This window comes from Cavia porcellus, unplaced genomic scaffold (assembly GCF_034190915.1).
Source record: "Cavia porcellus strain 051 isolate PalLab524CR breed Dunkin Hartley unplaced genomic scaffold, mCavPor4.1 scaffold_3, whole genome shotgun sequence".
In the NCBI taxonomy this organism is placed as follows: Eukaryota; Metazoa; Chordata; class Mammalia; order Rodentia; family Caviidae; genus Cavia; species Cavia porcellus.
The window spans coordinates 83086288-83104277 of NW_026947486.1; the positions used below are offsets into that span (position 1 = coordinate 83086288).

At 35.4% G+C, this 17990-nt stretch overlaps 1 long non-coding RNA gene across 1 annotated transcript in view; it reads left to right on the forward strand.

The window, feature by feature from the left end:
* LOC134475370 (uncharacterized) overlaps positions 1–14527 on the forward strand; it is a 287729-nt gene extending 273202 nt beyond the window's left edge. The window contains exon 3 of the long non-coding RNA XR_010046478.1: positions 14227–14527. This is a non-coding gene — a long non-coding RNA (uncharacterized LOC134475370). The remainder of the gene's footprint in view (positions 1–14226) is intronic.
* The last annotated feature ends 3463 nt before the right edge of the window (positions 14528–17990 follow it).

Consider the following 17990-nt stretch of genomic DNA (forward strand, 5'->3'; position numbering starts at 1 on the left):
GTCAAAGAAAAAGTATCCCGTTTTTTGAATGAGTTGCTTCTTTCCAAGTTCTGCAGTCTTAGGATCCTGCCACTCACAATTTTCTCCATAGAGCTTTGGTGCCTATAAATTTTTAAGGTAATTACCCTGGACATGATGCTCCTCTCTCTATTCACTCTACAGTGTGGTTACTGTCTAAGCCAACACATGCCCTTGCTCCCACTGATAGATGAGAAATTGAGTCAGCCCTTGATTTTTGCTGGATTTAGGCTGCAGGGCAGGGATTCAAGTGGACTGTTGGATTTGACGTTATACTCCCAGGGTTGGATTAATCTCTTCCTTTCCCAGGCATTGGCTTTGTCTCAGATCAGATCTTTGGTGAGTCCACAGGTGTTGCCTCATTCTAAGGAAAAACAAAATGTAGGGCTTGCTTGGAGTTGGTGGATGTTGGCACCCTTGTTTCTTGTGTAAAGTGCCAATTTGTAGATATGGGACTGCTTGTTTGAGTTGGAGGAGATGCTGCATGTTCATTGCTAGTCTGCTTGCTTGTGTCCCAGTACATTTAGTCACATAATCACTAAATATGTTTTAGCATATTTTAAAGAGGTTTTTAAAATTGAGCCAGGTTCTTACAATTTTCTTTTATTCTCCATTGTGTTATGTATGCTAATATTTTCATGAGAATATTTTTCTTTTTGCTTTTAAACTTATTTTGCAGTATTGAGGACAAAGTAAGGGCACTTGCATTTAGGTATAATTCAAACATTTATTTTTGTTTATTTTTGAGACTGGGTGTTGCTAAGCCTATAAGTTCCCCCAGGCTTGTCTCAAAATTGAAATTTCTTTTTGCCTCAGCCTTTCAGAACTCTGGAATTGCTCACTTGTGCAGTAATGCCTGAGTGGATATATATGTCTTCTGCAAAAACATGTCTGGTATTCAAGTCTGCTGGTGATGTAGTAGTTTTCTTTTTAATGTTTAACTCTTCTGTTTGGAAACTTGTTGTCACAGTTGCAGCATTCTTGATATCTGATTTTTAACTTTTATGTATTTTAGAGCTATTTCTCCATTGTTTTATATCTCATGGACATATTATTCAATAGTAGAGGTACCCATTTGGGGGATGAAAAATGTTGTAGAATTAGTGATGCTGAATATAAAATGTTATGAATGTATTTAATGATATTGAATCCTAAAGTTTTAAAGTGGTTTAAACTGAAAACTTCATTTTACATATAGTAGAAAGAGACTTGAATAGATAGTTCTTCAACAAATATTCATTAATTACATATTGCATCATCCATATTCAACATTTGTTAAAAATCTATCATTCACATTTTGTATAACTCTCAATTTTATATTTTTGCTGAAGCATTTTTAAACAAATCCAGGTGCCATAACATTTAAACTGTAAACTTTTCTGTAATTATAGTAGCATGATAAAATATCCTTACTGCTGCTCACATATCCACTTGCATAGGCTACTGCTTTGGCTGATTAGTGTTTCAGAGTGAGTAAAAATTGTTTACTTATCTATACTTTAGCACTGAGCATCTAGTCTCCAACTATCTGCAACCATAAAATTGATATGAAGAACAAATATTGCAATGAATTGCAATAAATAATAATTTTCTAGGAATTCATATTCAGAATCGGGAACATAAACTTTACTATATACTGTATAATAAAATGTATTTTTTATGAATTTCAATTTTCATAAAAGTGTTCTATGCATATGGGGTACTACCAGAAGTTATAATGCAGAGATCCACAGACCATTTCATTTCAGAAGTTCCTGTTCTATTCATCTTTTACCATCTATGTCATTTGCCATACTTTGATATGTATCTTAACCCCTGAACTGTTAGTAGGAGCAAGAATAGGATATGACTCACATTTCAGGGAAACTACAAAAGTGGCTGCTTAATAAATTGAAAACTCTAGCCTTACTACACTATGACTTAGCCCCACAAAACTAATGAGTAAGTACTCTAGCCAAATTTGCCTACTTCTGCATCCTCCAACTGCTCTTTTATGTAACCTGTGAGGCCTGTGTGGTCATTATACTCTGCTAAGAACTATACTAAGTCTCAAACTTTGGAGTGTTTATATAATCTTTAGGCTTTAGTTTAAATCTCTTATCCTCTAATAAAGCTTCTCTAAACCCAAAGTCAACATTATCATTATCATGTTGTATGGTATTATTGATATTAGTGGCATATATTATTTGAAAAAATGATACCTTTACTATTTATATTGAAGTAGTAGTCTATCTGCTGCAAATGTACAGAATTGGATAAGATCAAATCAATAAATAGTTGCTCTTTTGTTGGAAAGATTCTTCAAAACCAAGACAATTCTATCAGAAATTTTCTTAATGAAATTTTATACCAACTTGGAAGAGTTCTCAAAGACAATTAACAGGAGGGATATGTACGTATTACTAGAGGTAAGGGTGCCCTAGAAAGTTCTGAGGGTTAAGAAGTTAGAGGACCTGAACATAGTGATCCAGGAAAAATGAATACAAGACAAAAGGATAGGATTCTTCAAACTCATGATCTCAAAAGTATGGGATGTGCTTTTAATATCTCTGTGCCATTAAACTGGAAGTTCTTTTGGACCAGGGATAATGTCTTAATTCAGCTGAATTTCCTCTGAGGTTTCTAGTACAGTATTTTAGTCAAAACAGATGCTTAATAAATTCTTTAGGAATTAATATACATTCTGAAATGTTTATTTTTCTGTTAATTTAAGAATTTATCATGAACTTAGCAGCTTAAGACAAACACAAGTTTGTTTTTTATTTTAAAGAGAATAAAAAGAAAAATCAAAAAGCAACAATAAAAGCAAGGTGACAATAAAAACAACAGTGATATAGGATTTCAAAACAAGAATATGTGAATTTAACAATAGTTGTTACGTTACAGTTTCTTTCCATTTTCTATATCTATTTTAACTTTGAATCTTATTTACTCTTTCAGTTTCTTACACTAAAGAAACAATACAGTGTTTACACATGCAAGAATGATTTATTTCACTTTATTAGTATAGTTTCTAGTTACATCCATTTACTTATAAAGGCCTCAAGTGTATAATTTTTAGGACTAGTATTCCATTATATAAAAAAATCACATGTTTTTTAATCCACTCACCAGTTGATGGGTATTTGGGTAGTTTACAAGATCTGGCTATTACAAATTGTGCTGCTATAAACATGAGTATACATGTTATTGCTGTAGTATGATGTTTTCAGTGTTTCTGGGAAAATAACCAGAAGCAGAATAGCTGGTTTAATGAAACCTGTAACCCTAGATTTTTGAGGCGTCTCTATACTGATTCCCACAGTAATTGTACCAGTCTACACTCCCATAAAAAATGGAGAAGGGTTCCCTTTGTCCCACAGCCCTTTGATATTGGTTGATTCTTCATGTTCACTGTTATTTCTGGAGTGAAATGGTATCTCAGTTTTGTTCTAATTTGCGTTTATCAAATGACCAGTGATGTTGAACATTTTATTCATGTATTTATTTGTCATTTATGTTTCTTCTGAGAATTGTGTATTCATCTCAGAAGCCCATTTTTGGATTGCTTCTTTATTATTGGAGGGGCCTGATTTTTTTCAGTTCTTTATACATCCTAGATAGACGTCCTTTGTCTTACTAACAGTTCACAAAAATCTTTTCTCAGTTTGTGGGTCTGCTTATCACTCTCTTGGTGATTTCTTTCAATGTTTTCAAAAACTTTTTGATAAGATGAAATACAAGTCATTGGTTCTTTGAAGTACTTCCTATGCATTTTGGTTTTTGTTTGTGAACTCTTTGCCTATTCTTATGTCCTTGAGATTTCTACCTACTTTGTCTTCCAGTAGGTTTAGTGTTTCTGTCTTAATATTTAAATCTTTGATCCATTCAGACTTTAGTTTAGTGCATGGCAATAGGCACGTATCTACTTTACATCTTCAGCAAGTGGAAAGTCTGCTTTCCCAACATCAATTATTAAAGAGGCTATCTTTGTTTCAGTGAACATGTTTGGCCCCTTTGTTAAAGATAAAATGACTGAGTGTATTTGTAGATATGTCCCTATCTTCTGTTCTGTTCCATAGATCCTTAGGTGTGCTTTTTGTCAGTATGGTGCTGATTTTATCACAGTACTTTTGTAGTATAATTTCAAGTCAGGGAATGCGATGTCTCCTGCAATGTCTTTATTGCTTAAGATTGCCTTTGCTATTCTAGATCTCTTCTAGTTCCATAAGAATTTTAGGAATGTTTTTTTCTATACCCGTGGGATATGCTAATGATATTTTGATTGGGATTTCATTAAATCTGTATAATAATTTTGAGAGTATGGCCATTTTCACAATGTTGGGTCTTCCTATCCATGAGAAACGCCTATCGTTCCTTTTTCTGAATTTATCTTCAGGGTACTGTAATTTTAAGTTTATAAATATTTTAGTTCCTTTGTTATATTGATTCCTAAGCATTTCATTTCTTTGGTTGTTATTGTAAAGTGTATGGTTTGCCTAATTTCATTCTAAGTGAATTTGCTGTTTGTTCATATGAATTCTATTGGCTTGAGTACTGACTTTGTACTCTGCTCCTAAATTGGCTTATTATGTCTAAAATTCTGTTGGTAGAGTTTTTGGTTTCTTGTATGTAGAGTACCATATCATGGTATGGTATATAGATAGATATATTCCATACATAGATAATAATGATAGTTTAACTTTTTCTTTTCCTATCTTTATTGCTTTTATTTCTCTGTAGTCTAATTGTTCTGGCTAATGTTTCCAGAACTATGTAGGAGTGGTGATAGTGGGCCACCTTGTCTTGTTCCTAATTTTAGAGTGAAAGTTTTCAGTTTTTGATCCTTTAGTATAATGTTGGCTGTTGATTTGTGAAAGATTACTTTTATCAGATTGAGGTAAAGATCATCTATTTTGATTTTTTTCTAGGCTTTTTACCATGAGTGAGTGTTGGAATTTATAAAAAAAAAAAAACTTTTTCAGAATATATTGATATGATTATATGAGTTTTGTCTTTTGCTCTATTGATATGATATATTACATTTATTGATATGGTGTATTACATATTGCATATGTTGAACCATTCCTATATTCTTTACATGAACTCCACTTGATCATGCTATATAATCTTCTTGAGGATTTGCTGCATTCTTTTTTCTAGTATTTTACTGAGGATTTTTGCATCTATGTTCATTAGAGAGAATGGCCTGTAGTTCTCTTTTTTGGTTGGGTCTTTCTCTGGTTTTGGTATCAGGGTAATGTTTTGCTCCCAGATTGAATTAGGAATAACTGCTTCCCTTTCAATTTAATTAAAGATTTTAATAAGTATTGATATTATATCATCTCTGAATTTGTTGTAGAATTCAGTTGTGAATCCATCAGAAACTGTCCCTTTTTTTTGGTTGATGAGTTTTCAATTTCATTAACTGATATCAGGTGATTCATAAGTTGTATATCTTCTTTATCCAGGTTTGTTATTTCATATGTTTATAGCAATGTGTCTATGTCTTCTGTGTTTTTGATTCTATGAAAGTAAGGTTTTCAAAGTAGGAATTGATGGTCCTCTATATTTCCACAGAATCTGTTGTGATTTCATCCTTTTCATTCCTTATTGCATGAATGTGAGTTTGGTCATTCCTTGTTTTGATGAAGTTTGCAAGGGTTAATCAATTTCATTTATTCTTTCAAAGAACCAACTTTTAAATTCATTAATTGTTTGTATTACTTTGTTAGCCTCAGTCACATTAACTTCTGCTGTGGTCATTGTAATTTTGTCCCTTCTTTGAGCTTTGGGGTTCACTTGTTCTTCGTTTTGTAGAAGTTTGAAGTGCAGCATTAGATTTTTTATTTGCTTATTCTGTTTTCCTGATGTGAGTATTCACCACTAAATTTTTTCTCTGAGGACTGCTTTCATTGTGTTCCCTACGTTATTTTAGGTTGTTTTTGCATTTTTATTTGATTGTATATATTGTTTAATTTGTTGTTTAATTGTCTCTGTGAACCACTGGCTCTTCAGTAGGGTGCTATTAATTTCCATTTGTTTATAGATTATTTGCAATTTCTTTTGTCATTAATTTCTAAATTTATTGAACTGTGGTTTATCTTTATCATGTTATCTTTCTACAGTTTTCCCATAATTTTCCCCTGTCTTTAATTGTTTATTCTACTTGTTGGTGTGTTTCTGATGTTTATGGAATAGTGGTCAATTTTATCACTTCCTGGGGTTTCTTTAGGTACACTGTGTAGATTTGGTTGTCATGAATATCTTCAATTGTTCTTTGGCATCGGGCTATGTTATTTCTCCATTAATTTTGAAAAATAGTTTTTCAGGGTACACCAATCTGGTTGGAACTTGTTTACTTTCAGGACTTGAAAAGATTTACAAGTCTGTCATGATTCTGATAGGCTTACCTGTCTGATAGGTGATTTTTTCTTTTCTCTAGATGCTTCTAACATTTTGTTCTTATACCTAATTTTAGGATCTTGATTATTGTATATTGAGATGTAGGCTTATTTTTGTTATGACTAATTGGAATTATATGCTTCACTTACCTAAATGTCAGATTTTTTTCATATTTGCAAAATTTTCTGCCATTACTTCTGCAAATCATCTTTTAAAGTCATTTGTGGTTTCTCCTTTTTCACTGACACCTATCATTCTTATATTTCTTTGTATCACCTTGCAGCTATTGAATTGTTATTTCCCAATTTCTTGCTATTTTAAAGAGATCTTTCCTTTCATTGTCATGACCTGCAATCATGTCTTCAAAGTTTGAGAGTGTCTTTTCAATGTTATGCAGTTTTGCCAGCTTTAAATGGAATTTTTGATTTTCTGTATATATCCTTGAATCTATTTCATATATTCTAGTTGTTTCCTGCATTGTTCTTTCAAGGTTTCCATCACTTTTTTATGCTCCCCTATTTTTTTATCTATGGTTTCTTCAGATGTACCAACCAATTCTTTCATCATGTATATAATTTCTGTTTTTACATGAGAGATTATTTCTTATCTGATTTCCTTTCCAGCTTCTTGGAGTTGTTTCTTTATTTCCACTGCTAAATTGTAGGTTCGTGATTTCCAAATTCATCCATGTCAGTGTCTACTGTACTTGATCTGGATAGGCTGAAAGTTTGAGATTGCATTCTATTCTTTCATTTTGGCATTTTCTTGTGTTCCTCTAAATCAGCTGGATGTCAAGCCCTAGTTGCTTCTTGTGCTGGCAGCTCACCTGGCAGTGGGTCTCATTGATGGTTGCCAATGGCTGCATATCTCTTGGTCCAGACTCCTTGTTCCTGCGTGTTTTGGTTCCTGGATGAATGTAGGTCACTTGGCACAGATTCTTGATCTCCATGGGACTCAGGGATATTTCCTGGGTATGCCGTGGTTACTGGGAATATACTTCCAGTTCCTGTAGGCACCACTGAGGGTTCCTGAATGACTGCTGGTTTCTGGGCATGGACTCCCAGTACTAGTGGGTTACAGTAACTGTTCTCAGGTGTGAGTGGGTTGCTGGCGGGGGGGGGGTGGACTCTCTGCCCTGTGGACATCAGTGTTTGTAAGTGATTGTGAGTCCCTGGGTGCAGACACTCAGTTCCTGTGAGTCCCAGCAAGGATTCCTTGATGACTGCAGGTTGCTGGTTGAAGGCTTCCAGTCCTAGCTAGTTTCAGAGATGGTTCCTACGTGTGTGTGTGGGTTGCTGGGGATTGCCAATCAGTACCTGAGTACCTCACTGTGGATTCTCAGATGACTGTGGGCCACTGGATCCAGACTTCCAATCTCTGTGAGCCTCACTGAAGATTCCTGTATGACTTCAGACCACGTGGGGAAGACTCCAATACCCATGGTTCTCAGAGATGGTGCCTAAGTGTTGGTGGTTCACTGGGTCTGGACTATCACTCCTTGAGGATCTTATTGTGGGTTCTTGGATGACTGTGGTTGCTTGGCACAGAGTTTCAATATTCTTGGGACTATCTGAGGGTTCCTGGATGACTTTAGGTCACTGGGAAGAGACTCCTGGTCCCCCATGACTCAGAGATGGATCCCAGGTATGGGTGCATCACTGGGTGCAGCTTGACAGTCCTGAGAGCCTCATCTATGGACCCTGCATATGGGCAGTTCATTGGGCACAGATTCCCAATCCTTACAGCCTCACTATGTGTTCCCAGACAACTGAGTCAAAACACGAATTTTTTTTTTTTAATGTTGCAGTTTGGGGGATCAAAACTTGATGAGTCTCACTTGTATTAAAGTAAGCTGTCAATAGAGCTGAATTCTTTTCCGAAGGCTACAGAAGATTATTCTTTCCCTGGACCTTTATAGCTTCTAGAGTACCTCTTAATTCATTACAGTCTCTTTTCTCCGTGTTTAAAGGTATTTCATGTATTTCTCACATTCCTTTCTTCTCCCTCTCTTTTTCACTTTCACGAACTGCTTGAGACAATTCAGGATGATCTCTTTTTAAAGTTAGTTGATTAGCAATCTTTATTTAATTTGTAGCCATACTTTCCCATTGCCATGTAATCTAACATATTCATTGACACTGATGATTAGGGCATGAAACTATTTGAGCCTCATTTTGCATACTATGTGAAATAGTAAGTCAAAAAGTACACCTGCCTCTACAAGTAAGAATTCCCCTGAAAAATTATGGGTTCTATGCAATCTATGTGAGAAAGCAACCTACTGGCTATCAAGAAACTTTGCTTAGTCAACTCACTCAGGACCCCTTCTGTGTCTTCCAGACAGGTGTCTTTCTCTCAACAAATACATTCTACTCTTAACCTCTATTGTTCCCAAAATGTGTTCTTTGATTTTAGAGAACATGGACTCAGACTAGACATCTAGTATGTTCCTCTATATTACTTAGAGGTCTCCCACTCGGATCATTGGCTGGAGACATGGATAACTAAATGCCAAAGCCCCTATTTTGGAATGCATTCCTTTTTTTTTTTTTTTTTTTTTTTTTTTTTGTCTTTTTCCTTTTTATCGGTACCGGGGATCGAACTCAGGACTGCCTACTTACATGGCAGGTGCTTATGCCGCTAAGCTAAATCTCCAACTCCTTGGAATGCATTCTTAAACACGGCAAGATGTTTGCCCCTTACACATTAAAAAACATTTGATATTTCTCTGCACATGTGCATTGCCTCTCTACCCCCAGAGCCAAAATGGAATACAGAGGGAAGTATTAATTTTGATACTCTTTTACAACTAAAATCATACTGTAAGAAAGATGATAAATGATTAGAATTGCTTTATGTTCATACATTTTTTTATATTAAGAAATAACTCTTATTTATGCTCCAGGTATAATTAAAATCCTTATGAAATTATTTCCATTCATAGGTATCTTTCTTTCAGTGACTTAAAGCAAATTAAGCTAGAACTATGAAAATTTTAGATGTCCCTGATAAGTACATTAATGTCTTTAGAGGATTTAATCAGACCTATAAGTTAGGATAGAAAGATATAATATTAATCTTAAATGAAACATTGACTTGTAATGAAAGACAAGCAGCATGACAAGCTGCTACTACATTTAGAGGTAAGTATCATATTGTTAATTTCAGACAGCCAAAAGATCAACAGCCAGGTGAACCACCTGTTCCCAGTGGAGCCAAATCACTTCCCATCCAAGACTCTTTATTGCCTGAGAACAAGCTATGAGATTGAAAAAGGAGACATTTTCAAGTGTGTATGCAAAGGAAAAAAAAACTTTCTAGTTATTTTGAGTTAGTTTGTCATCTATTTTGAGGAGAAAAATGAAAACCCCTTTCAATTATTAGAACATTTATTTAAGACACTAATAAAACATATGTCCATACATCCTGATTCAGTAGCAGGACAGGTTTTGCTTAAAGAGTTGTTTATTCCCCAGTAAACCCTAGATAATTGGAAAAAAAGCTACAAAATATGGACTTCACTTCAGATAGTTTACTTGATACTTTAGTAAAAACTACCTCCTTATTGATTTGTAATCTACACTGGAAGAAAGCCAAAGAGAGAAAACAAAGAGACCAAAAATAGCAGCCCTTGGTGCAGACTTAAAAAGAACAGACCTTAAGTCTGATTCTCAGGGCTCCAAGAAGATCTGGATAAATGTACTAACCTGCTATCACTGGCACAAGCAAAGCCACTTTAAGAGGAACTGCCTTAAGAAACCCCACAAGCCACGCTTTGACTGTAAAAACTGCCACTGGGGGGAAAAAAAACCCTGTGCTCTGAAGCAGACTCTAGATCTCAGATTTGTCTCCCCAGGTAGTCCAGCAAGACTCAGGGCACTCCATCTCCTCCCTCTGGTCAGACTGTCATCTCTAACTGTCATCTCCACAGAGGAGACCTGAGTAATCATAAAGAGAAGTAAAAGCCAGCCTATTGTTGAACACTGCCAATGTCTCTTTGTCCTTCTCAACTCTGGTCTTCCTTCCAGGCATCATACCTCAATAAAAAGTCTTTAAAGTATTTTTTGTTTTATTTTTAGCTGAAATAACTTTCTTCACTCATTCCTTTTAGTTATGCTTAAAATCCCAACTCCAATCCTGGAGAGATTTATCCTGTCTAAATACTGTAATATATATTATACTGATTATCTATCTATCTATCTATCTATCTATCCAGGTTTCCAAATAATATATATATATATATATATATATATATATATATATATAATACTATAATACAGTATATACTATAATACATTATAGACTATAATACATTATAATATAATACAATTATATATACTGTAATCTATCTATCTATCTATCTATTTTTCTATCTATCCAGGTTGCCAACTAATCAAAATGATACTGAGACTGGTTTTACAAATACAGTATATATTGTTGTTCATGTATGAAAATTTAAGAGAGTTTTTCATTGGTCAAAATAATGTATCAATTTGGTTCTCACACGGTATCAAAACTTTAGAGATAAATATAACTAAATCTAGTGAGATTTACGACAATATGTCGGACTCAATAAAGGGACCTACGAGTCAGTGGGTTATAATTGCTGTCCCTTAAAAACAATTTTAAGACTTACCTATTAGCGCTAATGCTCATACTTTGATTATATATGCTTTGTTTAAAATTTCTTGTTCCTTAGAAGATGCCAAAGCCCCAAACATCAGGAAGATAAAACCAATGGCAAATATGCTAGATTCTATTTACTTGACTCCACCAGATCTTGTGTATAGAAAAGAGTATATAATACATATTGAGGCCTTAACTAAATATACCCAATGGGCCTTAAAAGACACCTAAATGAAGAGCTAAAATTAAAGACATAGGCTGTCCTTCCAAATCAGATGGCAATAGACAGTCTAACAGTAGCACAGGGGGACACTTGTGCAATTCTAATACCTAAATGTTGTGTGCACATTCTTGATCAATCTGATAATATTTCAATTGCTATTCAAGATATTAAACAACAAATCAATGACATGTCAGACTTTAAAGTTCCCTGGACTTTATTCTTATTCACCTTAAGAAAAGCCATTACTAGCTCCCCTGGTGGAAATCTTTGTTAACTGTACTCACAATTATCCTATTGATTCTATTATTTGGCCCAATTATTTCTTTGACTTTTTCTTCTCCAGACATAAAGTTGTATGCCTACCCAAGATAATAAACACCTAGTGTCTATCAAGGGTCTTTAGATAAATCCTCTGCAGAATATTCCTGACTGCCAATCAATAAGTACAACTCCCTTCAGCCTGAAGAAAGCAGGTTGGTCATTGCCCATTACTCCCTCATGGCAGTTCAGGTTACTTCTTCAGAGGGAGGATTGTTATATCCAACTGAGTAAGAAAAAAAAATATTATAGGTAGTCACATAGGGCTGGGCCCTAAAAGGAGCTAGTGCACAAGACCAAATACCTTGCAACTGTTGAGCAGACAGAGGATTGTGTTGTGGGCCAGATCTCAAGACAAAAGTTAAAACAAATGTAACCACATATTTCCTAAGGATAAGCATCAGGAACTGATATTCTAAATAGGTCTGTTTCACCCTGAGGAAGCCAGGAGTCATCATCCCAACCCCCTACAGGAAAAGTTACTGCTCTTTTTGCATGCCTGCTTGCTATATGACTTGCTTCTCCATTTGTCCCAGATTAATCACTTTTACCTGAGCAGTTAATCTTATTTGTTGGTCATAGTTCTGTCCCACCTCTTGCTCACCTTTCAAGTTCCCATGTTTTCTTCATGTTAGACCTGCCTCATATTGTGATTTTACTCTGTAAAAGTCCCTAAAAAAGAAAGAGCCTTTGGCAATCCAGTTGGAACTCATTCTGTCTCTCTTTCAGACAGAAGCCTTATTTTTCTCAATAAATATATTTTGCTCTTATAAAAAAGAAAGTTTGCTCATTTGGAAGTGCATAAATGATCTGCTATGCCAAAAAGTTATATGACCAGGTAATGGCAATAGTTAAATGACTTTACTTGTCAATTTAGGGTTATTTGGCCTGTAGTTAACCTGTTAAAATGGAGGGAAAATGATTTTGGAGGATACGTTTTATCTAAGTATCTAGAATCTTATCATGATATACATAAAGTTTTCTACCAGTGTTCCTCTAGTGAAGTGAGTTCTGCTTCTTCAAAAGGCCTCATCAAAGAAAAGGAAGATAGAAAGCTAATATTGCCGATAGTAAAATTAATATAGATAAATGTGTGTTTGATGCTTACATATATTGACAATAACTTTTGGGGGAAAGTGAGCCTTTTCAATGGGAATATTCGTCAATCTTAGGTTTATAATTTCCAGCATATGAACAACCAGAAAATATTCCATCCAAAAAATATTTCCTTTAAACCCCAAACTTATAAAAATCAAACATCATTACTATAACTACTCAGAAGAATGTGATCCCTAAAACAGCCAGCCATAATTCAAATGAGAATACGATAGCCAACAATATTTTCCCATTGTTTTTTTGGAAACAAATATGAGTTCAGGAACCAGAAAATTGAAGCTATCTTTCTAGACACTAGGTAAAAAAAAAAAAAAAAAAATAGGATGAGAAAGTTTCCCAGAAATATCTTAAAAGTGAATGGTCTATAAAATACATGTGAGAAATTTGTTGGAGAGAAGTGGAATGTTTCATACATCTGTTGATATTTAAATACAACTACATTGCCTTGGAGATGTGCCTTGGTGAGCTACTCAAAAGAATAGTTATAATGAATGGGGAAAGACAAAGTAAACTATGGAAATGGAGGGTAGCTGTGAAGAATGGCTTGGGAAAAATGTTTTCCCTGTATGTTACCAACATGAAAAGTTGAGTTACTAAATTAGTTAGTTTGGGAATGTTCTTTAAAGTTTCTAAGGAAATATTTTTCTTTCCTATGTGGAGCACATTGTCCCATAGTATCTTAATCCTCTGAGGATTTGTCATAGTGATGATTTTTGAGGTATAACCTCACCCTATAGCTACCACTGAAAGGAAGGTATGCCTTGATGACCAAAGAAAGATGGAAGGGTGTGGATCACTGTCTCAGGGAGTGGTATATACAGGGAGAACAGATTCTTGAGGCAGACAGCTGGAAGACTTCAATATGTCTCTGATGACTGGAAAAACCATAGGAGCTTACTGTCTTTAGGTGTCACTGAACAACAAATACTGAAAGGAAAAATATAAGAAAATCTTTCCACTGATGTCTGAGAGTGGACTGCAAGGTTAGTTCATCTGGCATAAGTTTCTCTTCTTTGTTGACTGAAAGGGTTGTTGACCCAGACCGGACACTGTAGCCAGAAAAAGCCTCAGCCGGAATTAGGGAGCTCCTGTCTCCCTGGCCCCTACAGATTTACCTGTAACCCTACATCCCCCACCCTTTGGAATCTGCCCCTGGCGCCAAATGTGTGCCAATTAAATACCTGTGCATCTCTAATGGCCTTAGGGCACTGCCCTAAGCTTAGGCTACTTATATTCCCCCATGCCACGTGTCCCCATGAGAGAGATTGCCAGATTCCAGCGGCCAGCAAGCCAGTCCTCCCTCCCTGTGTTCCCAGAATAAAGGCCTCTTTTGATTTATACTCCTCATCTTTTGGGAATATTTTTCATCTTCTGGAAATAATCCTATCATTGACCACCCTCAAGTCTCTCCCTTGGCCTTGTCTGGCTCAAATATTCTCTTAACCCCTCACCCATACTCATTGACCTCTCTCTGCTTCGTGTCTGTCTCTTATGCGGTTTCTCCAGTTTAATGACCTAAGTTTATCCTATTGCTCTTTCAGTTGGGGATGACACAGAGGAGCATAATACAACTACTTTCCACAAGTTCAAGTAATATATCCCTTCAGGAAACTTTAAATCCATGAATAAAACATAGTACAGTAAGAAGAACTGATGTTTAAGAATTACCACAGCCTGAACAGAAGCATGAGCCATATGACAGGCCTAAGGAATGCTATGGAACTACATATTCCAAGTATGGACCAACTTGGAATTCATACGACGATAATTTAAAGTAGCAAGGTAAGAAAGGCCTCTCCTCTTAGTAGATATGCATGTGTTTCTGTCAGTTCTCTGATGGGAAGGGAGGCAAAAAAGGAAGATGAAATTGCATGAAATGGGGAGAGAAAGAAAGCTGGAGACTGAGGATCAGACGGGTTAAAATATATAAAATATTTGAGGTAAGCAATAGGTGAGACCTGCATACCTAGGACAAATATCTCTCTATCACACTTTAATGGATTAACTATTTCTAAGAATTAAAGAGGATTTACTGTATGTTTGGAGTGTAGATATGAAAAACAACTTCTAATAAGTTTGCAAAGTGATTGCAAAAAAATTCTAGTTGGAAAATCCTATTTCAGAACAACAACAAACAAACCCTTGGTTAAAACTCTTAGAAAGCCCTTAATGGCCCTTATTCCTGCCTCGGCAGGGGATATTTTTCAAAAGGACTGAATAACAGGGATTCTAAAGTACTTAGAAAGTGGTAGACCCATTTGGAGAGGCCTTGCTCACTGTTAACTATCTCCTCCCCTCAACTCACCATTCTTGTCTCATGTAGAATTCCTCAATAAAGTAAGGTGAAAGAGAACAGCTTCTATGCATTTTAAATAATTCAATGAAGAAACAAATACTGGTTCCTTCTTCTCAGTAGCAACTGACTTGACAGTAACTTGGAACAGATATGGCCAGCAGTTGTGACAGTTATTACGGGAGAAACTTCCACCAAGAAGTAGCGTTTCCTACTCAAACTCACACCAGGAGAGAGGAAGAATTGTGCCAGTTCCACCAGTTTAAGACCTCCAAGTCAGTTAATGAAGGTCTGGAAGATAAAGATTAGAAGCCTAAAAACACTGCTTGGACAAATCACAGGCTTAGTTCTGCGTAAGACACCAGTCAGTAAACCTCCCCTCTCTTCAACCTATCAGATCTGTCTTTTCTCACCCTATCACCTGGATGCAGAATTTAGAAACCAATACTCCCAAGCTTAATATTAAAAAGCTACACAAACTGAATGTCTATGATTTTCTTTGGACCAAAGTACTGAGGTTTCAGTGATGGATTTCCATCACTAAATCTGGAGAGACTGGTACATTCAGTAGATGGACAAACTTTTTTATTTGTATCAAAGAAATTGAAGTCATAAATGGCAGAAACACTAGAAACACTAAGATGATACTTTTGATGAATTATGGCCATTTTAGTATATATTGTTATGAAATTAGAGGCAAATTCTGAGGACATCAGTCATAGGATTGTTCCTGTAGTTCCGGGGGTTTAATTCATCAAGTTCTTATGGTCAAAATCGAAGAAAGATTCCTTTTCCTTCTTTCTTTCAGAAAGATTCCTTCGTGGATTTAGGAAAAGAAGGTGAAGTGATTGTAATACATTGAGTATTTTTTCTATAACAAAGCCACATTCTGTATAGCTAAATGCTTTACCAAAGTCTTATCTCAAAAGGATGAAAGGAATTCTGATTCCAGCTCCATTTGCCAACCTGTTACACTGAATGGGGAAAATCATCCTAAACAGGGTTAAAAGATCCGAGGAAAGAGCTTTGAAATTCTGTAACCAGGTAATACAGAAGGGCCTTCAGAGAAAAGTCATCACAAATGGGGAACAATTTTGAATATCATAGTTGTGAGACACAGGATTACTAAAAGACACTTAAGATTATAGAACTATATCCTATTTAAACTTTACAAATGTACCATCACAGCATCAGTAGAATTAAAGCATATTACTATTTGTGTATTACTATACAAAATGGATTCTTTCTGACAGAAATACTTATGGAAACCCAAAGTGAAGAAGCACAACAAAGAAAATTAGAGTATTTTCAGATCTTTGACACTTTAGAAAGAGCTTCCATAAAACACATAAGCTTATTCTGTGGACTTACTTACATAAACCCTAACATTAAGTCTTAAGTACCATAGCTCCCTTTATCAATACATTTTTAGCTTTCAATAAACATTCATAGGAGATGTGAAAAGCATGAAATAAACACAGTGTAAGTTGACCAAAACCAGCACAACTTCATTCACATATCATATAAATATTGGAATCATAAAGCAACACATTTATATTGACTACAAATCTGCTAGGGGATTTAGTACTAAATGATATATAAGAGTATATGGACAATGAAAGCAGAGAGATGGAAACTCAAGAAAAGTTTTAAAAGGAAATGGTAAAAAATAAAGCACTGTGGGCCAGGGATTTAGCTCAGTAGCACAAGTGCTTGCCTGGCAGGCGCAAGGTTATAAGTTTGATCTCCAGTACCAAATAAATCAATAACAAATAAATAAAATAAATAAAACACTGCAATAGAAATTAAGTATGTTACTGATGTAATCACAAATAAACCAGGAATAGTCTATAAAAGAATCAGTAAATGTGGTAAAGTTTAACAGAATTTTACCAAATAAAATTACATAGAAAACAAAATGTGATAAAAGGAAGAAAAAAAACCAATCAATTACTGTAGAAAAACTAAAAACACTATATACATAATTGGAATACCATGAAAAAAGAATACTGCAAAAAAATACTTCAAGTAAAGATATCTAAGAATTTTCAAAATCTAGTGACAAACAGCAAACAGATTTTAAAAAGTAGCAAAAGCAAGTATCTTACTAACATTCTCATCATAAAAGACACAAAATCTTACTCCCACAACTTGAAGATAGAAAGGTTTATCTCAGTACATGTTTTTTTTAAAGAAGTTTCTGTCTATATTTGACTGACTCCAAGGCAGACAAAGCAACGATGGAGCAGCCTGCCAGGGAAGAAAGCTCCTCATATATACCAGGAAGTAGAGAGATGGGAAAGGAGCTTGAGAGAGAGATACATACTCATCCAGATCATACTTCTTCTACCCTGTGTCCAACTAGGCTGCATCTCTTAACAGCAAGTCTGGTAACACCCTGCATGATTCAATCACCTTGCTGAAGACTTTCCTCTGAGTACATGAAAGTTCCAGTGGTCATTCTTGACCATAATATTTTATCCTTGCCCCCCAAAACACACATTGACATCTCTGTGCAAATTGCATTTAGTCCATCTCTAGGACATACCAGATTTTAACAGTTCCACAATTTCTGAAAAGTCCAAATCCCAAGCCTCCTCTGAAACTCAAAGAAAATTTTTAACTGTGAGTGTCTGTAAAGGAAAAAAGAAACATGGAAATGCTGCTGGCATAAAACAATGCAATGTAAACATTCTCTTCCTTAGAAGGAGAAATAATCAGATAGAAATAAATGGTACCAAAGCAACAATGAAACCCAGTGGGGCAAACATTAAATCCTATACCTCCATGTCCAGAAACCAAGGCAAGCTATGGTGAGATGTGCTCTCCAAAGGGGTTAAGTGGCCCTACACCTATGATATTGTTGCTTGCTGCCCTTAAAGCTTCTCTTGGGTTGCCTGTAACTTACAGCCTGCAACTTTACTCAGATGTTCCACATTCCTAGTTTCTCTAATTTTCTGTGGCCTCCATCATAATTTTGGCTTTCACTCTTATAGAATTACACACTGCCTT